This window comes from Lolium rigidum, chromosome 5, assembly GCF_022539505.1.
Source record: "Lolium rigidum isolate FL_2022 chromosome 5, APGP_CSIRO_Lrig_0.1, whole genome shotgun sequence".
Classification (NCBI taxonomy): domain Eukaryota; kingdom Viridiplantae; phylum Streptophyta; class Magnoliopsida; order Poales; family Poaceae; genus Lolium; species Lolium rigidum.
This window is the reverse complement of record NC_061512.1, coordinates 197,867,980-197,873,873: the sequence shown is the minus strand read 5'-3', so window position 1 is coordinate 197,873,873 and position 5,894 is coordinate 197,867,980.

Here is a 5,894-nt window from a genome sequence, read left to right as displayed (position 1 = left end):
TTTGCTGTACTAGTTCATCCTTGTGTTTGCCTCAAACAACCTTGCTAGCCTAAACCTTGTATCGAGAGGGATTACTTCTCATGCATCCAAAATACTTGAGCCAATCACTATGCCATTTGTGTCCACCATACCTACCTACTACATGGTATTTCTCCGCCATTCCAAAGTAAATTGCTTGAGTGCTACCTTTAAACAATTCAAAATTTATTACCTCTTATTTGTGTCAATGTTTTATAGCTCATGAGGAAGTATGTGGTGTTTATCTTTCAATCTTGTTGGGCAACTTTCACCAATGGACTAGTGGCTTCATCCGCTTATCCAATAATTTTGCAAAAAGAGCTGGCAATGGGATTCCCAGTCCCAAATTAACAAACTAAACACTCCTCCATGGTATGTGATTGTTGGACGGCACCCGAAGGATTCGGTTAGCCATGGCTTGTGTAAGCAAAGGTTGGGAGGAGTGTCATCATAATAAAACTAAAATAAAAAGGCACTCCTTCATGGTATGAGATTGTTGGCGAGCACCCGAGGATTCGGTTAGCCATGGTTTGTGAAAGAAAGGTTGGAAGGAGTGCCATCCAAAAATAAAATAAAATGGGAGCCGCTCTTTGAAGGTTTGTCCGGCAAGGGGGTTAGAGTACCCGCTACCATTCGTTGACAACAACATACACCTCTCAAAACTTTATTTTTATGCTCTCTTTATGTTTTCAAAATCAAAGCTCTAGCACAAATATAGCAATCGATGCTTTTCCTCTATGAGGACCATTCTTTTACTTTTATGTTGAGTCAGTTCACCTATTTCTCTCCACCTCAAGAAGCAAACACTTGTGTGAACTGTGCATTGATTCTTACATATTTGCATATTGCATTTGTTATATTGCTTTGCATTGACAATTATCCATGAGATATACATGTTATAAGTTGAAAGCAACCGCTGAAACTTAATCTTCTTTTGTGTTGCTTCAATACCTTTACTTTGAATTATTGCTTTATGAGTTAACTCTTATGCAAGACTTATTGATGCTTGTCTTGAAGTGCTATTCATGAAAAGTCTTTGCTTTATGATTCACTTGTTTACTCATGTCATACACATTGTTTTGATCGCTGCATTCTCTACATATGCTGTACAAATAGTATGATCAAGGTTATGATGGCATGTCACTCCAGAAATTATCCTTGTTATCGTTTTACCTGCTCGGGACGAGCAGAACTAAGCTTGGGGATGCTGATACGTCTCCAACGTATCGATAATTTCTTGTGTTCCATGCCACATTATTGATGTTATCTACATGTTTTATGCACACTTTATGTCATATTCGTGCATTTTCCGGAACTAACCTATTAACAAGATGCCGAAGTGCCGGTTCTCGTTTTCGCTGTTTTTGGTTTCGAAATCCTAGTAACGAAATATTCTCGGAATCGGACGAAATCAACGCCAAAGTTCCTATTTTCATCGGAAGCATCCGGAACACCGGGAAGGACCGGAGGGGGGCCACGAGGCCACCAAACCCTAGGGCCGGCGCGGCCGAGAGGGGCCGCGCCGCCCTATGGTGTGCCCCCCCTGTCAGCCCTCCCGCGCCGCCTCTTCGCCTATATAAAGCCCCTGGATCAGAAAACCCGAGACCAATTGACGAAACCCACAGAAACCTGCCAGAGCCGCCACCATCGCGAAGCCAAGATCCGGGGACAGGATCTCTGTTCCGGCACCTGCCGGAGCGGGGAAGTGCCCCGGAAGGCTTCTCCATCGACACCGCTGCCATCTCCACCGCCATCTTCATCACCGCTGCTGCTCCCATGAGGAGGGAGTAGTTCTCCATCGAGGCTCGGGGCTGTACCGGTAGCTATGTGGTTCATCTCTCTCCTATGTAGTTCAATACAATAATCTCATGAGCTGCCCTACATGATTGAGATTCATATGATGATGCTTGTAATCTAGATGTCATTATGCTAGTCAAGTGAGTTTTACTTATGTGATCTCCGGAGACTCCTCGTCCCACGTGTGTAAAGGTGACAAGTGTGTGCACCGTGTGGGTCTCTTAGGCTAGATTTCACGAGAATACTTACTCATTGAATGGCATAGTGAGGTGCTTATTTATATCTCTTTATGATTGCAGCATGTTGTATCACAATTTATCCATGTGCTACTCTAGTGATTTGTTATTAAAGTAGTTTATTCCTCCTTGCATGTGTGCAAAGGTGACAAGTGCGTGCACCGTGTTAGTACTTGGTTTATGCTATGATCATGATCTCTTGTAGATTATGGAGTTAACTATTGCTATGATAATATTGATGTGATCTATTCCTCCTACATATGCATGAAGGTGACAGTGTGCATGCTATGCTAGTACTTGGTTTAGTAGCGTTGATCTATCTTACACTAAAGGTTACTTAAACATGAGCATTATTGTGGAGCTTGTTAACTCCGGCATTGAGGGTTCGTGTAATCCTACGCAATGTGTTCATCATCCAACAAAAGTGTAGAGTATGCATTTATCTGTTCTGTTATGTGATCGATGTTGAGAGTGTCCACTAGTGAAAGTCTATTCCCTAGGCCTTGTTCCTAAATACTGCTGAGTTACTACTGCTTGTTTACTGTTTTACTGCGTTACTACTGCTGCAATACCACCACCATCAACTACACGCCAAGCACTTTTCTGGCACCGTTGCTACTGCTCATACTTATTTATACCACCTGTATTTCACTATCTCTTCGCCGAACTAGTGCACCTATTTGGTGTGTTGGGGACACAAGAGACTTCTTGCTTTGTGGTTGCAGGGTTGCATGAGAGGGATATCTTTGACCTCTTCCTCCCTGAGTTCGATAAACCTTGGGTATCCACTTAAGGGAAACTTGCTGCTGTTCTACAAACCTCTGCTCTTGGAGGCCCAACACTGTCTACAGGAAAGGAGGGGGAACGTAGACATCAGGTCACTTTCCACGAAACTAACCGTGGTCACTTTCTGTGAAACTAACCGTGGTCACTTTCCGCGACATGGTGCATGTGACATCAAACAAATTAGAAAAGAGCAATAAGAAACTAGTGCTATAAATTCTGTCTGCATAAGAATGTGGGGATATGAAAATAACAAGTAGAAGTTGTGGTCATGAATTGGAACAGACATGCGAATTTGTCTACTGAGTAGTACAGGTAGCATCTATGGTGGAAACATCATGAAGAGAAAAAAGATCATGCGCATGAGGGAGAAACTACAACATGTAGATGCCCCGATGCTCGGCATCAAGAGGATCTTGGCCAGAACGGCACCAGAGAGGCGGTTGTGGTTGAACCGCAGCCTGGGCATCAACGTCATGGACTCTCCATGGGATGCTCCAGACCAGCCCGATAGCCCTCCGGTGAGGCTCCAGAGGTTGAGCAGCGTTAGGCTCTCGTGCCCGGCGAGCTCCGTCAGGAGGCTCCCTTCGAGTAGGTATTTGCTAGGTCCATCATGTGGAGGCCCTTGAGTACACCTAACTATGGAGGCAGAGACTGGTTAGAAAGTTCTTCTCATGTCCATGATCAGCCGTTCTTGCTCATGTACACGACACAGATTTTGAAAGCCTTTATACATAAAACTGAGCTGAACCACTCAGCGTATTACACAGACATGAAAACTGAAAATAAAATGGGGCAGATGCTAGATGGAGACATAAAAGGGTCACATGCTCAGGTTCGGGTTTTCCCAAAAACAACACATCAAACAAACATAATCTCATTCGGATTTTCCCAGTGAGCACGACATGAAGGAAAAATCAACAGACACGTTCCATCAAACATTGAAGCGGTGGGAATCAAGCATTGAAGAGGATTACTGGGAGAGCTCGTTCACCCCCAGATTGCCTCCAAGCTCGTTCACGTCAAGAAGGCACACTCCAATATTAGAAAGATGACAATAAGCCCATGGAGTACTAAGCTAGAGGAGCATCTGGTTGATTAAAGTGAATTCAGAGATCATCTTCACTACACTACTACTCCAGATTGAAGTTAATTTCAAAGTACATGAATGGGTATTTTACGCAGAATTCTCAACAGGTTGTACAATTACACTGAATTGCATTCTCTACAAGTTGTACAATTAGACAGAATTTAAAAGTGGGATTTATTCCGACTGTAATGTCAGCATCGTTTATACAGACTGTAATGTAAGCAAGAAGTATACACTGCAGTATCTAACAGGGATCGAGTGCACAAGCTAGCTAGCTTCTCATTCACCATAGTATATACTGCAGTATTCAGGGAGTATTATTTTTATGGCACAAGCACAGGAGACGACCAAACTACCATTACACTGTTGACCGGAGTGGCGGATAATTATACTGCTGCCTTACAAATCGTATGAATCCTGACAGCGAAACCAAAAAAAAACCACATGAACTCTAACATTAGGCGAATTGTGTTTAAGTCTGGCCCTAAATTCAGAAGTATTTCTATTGCAGATAATGGAGAACTCGAGGTTGGAATGGAGGTGACTCACCGAAGAGGAAGTCTCCAAGGCTGCCGTTTGAAAAGTACGGGTATACGAGCATCTTGTGCGGGTATACGAGCATCTTGTGCCCGGCTCCGGCCCCGGCAGCAGAGGAGGCGTATCAGCTGAGGAGGGAGACCAGGTTCCGGAGCTACACCTTGAGCAGCAGCCTCACCTTGGAGAGTATCTCCCGTGCCCCTTGCAGCGATTCCAGGTTGCGGCCGGAGAAGCCGGTGATGGCGGGCTCCAGCACGAGCATGTCGATGAAGATGCTCCACTGGTCCTCCTGTCCCGACACGCCGGCGCAATCATCGTCGTTCCCACAGATCCAATGTGGAAAAATACATGGAAACGGGATTCTTCCACGGAAAAAAAAGCGGTGGTGGGGAGCGACCTGCGGGGAGAAAAGAGGTTGTGGAGAGAGGGATGGTAGGGGCGGCGCCGATGCAGGTCGGGCCATGGAAGAGCAGCGGCGGCGAGGATGCGCTGAGAACAGAAAATGGCAAGATTGGGACGGCAGCTTGCCGTGCGTGCTTATCCCACCTGCTTTTTTTTTGAGACACTTATCCCACCTGCTGATGCTACATAATGGCGCATGCCTTGTTCCCTAGCTGTGCTGTGGGGCCAGGGCTGCTAACCGTGCCGTGGGGATATGACGCTTGCTCGAAGGCAGCAGGTGGCCAGGTTCTACGCGGTGAAGCAAAATCATTGAGTTGCCTATGTGCTCGGTGTGACGGCGTCTGCATGCCGTTTGCTTTGAACTCCAACGAATCCTGCTCCCTATATCATCTGTGTGGTGAATCAACGGTTGTTACCCCATGGGTAGCTAGCCATGTGGGCATCTGACTATTTTCCATATATATATATATATATATATATATAGGACATATTCATGCTACACCCGGGTGTAGTTACTCCCACGTGTGTTTCACACAATCTAGGTAGTATCTATCATACCGAAGAGTATATACATGTAGTATGAAGTATATAAGAATATTTTGGTAGTATATATACTACTTTGTAGGTAGTATGTACACTTTTTTACGTACACTATTTCTTTACGTATAAATATGCATATATTTTGTATATATAGTACAAACTATGGGTGTATTTAAATTTTTTTCACCAAAGTTGGTATGGAGTATCTTAGATACGGTTGTACGAACATACTCAAACCAATAAAGTATGTTATATACTTCCGCATGGTAGTATATGAGACGTGGGTGTAGTTACACCCAGGAGTAGGAAGTATTTATCCTATATATATATATATATATATATATATATATATATATATATATATATATATATATATATATATATATATATATATATATAGATCGATCAAACAAATATTGGAAGCAAAAGTCGATTCTCCTTACACATATTCGTAGATTCCCTACATATATACATTTAGCTCACGATCGACA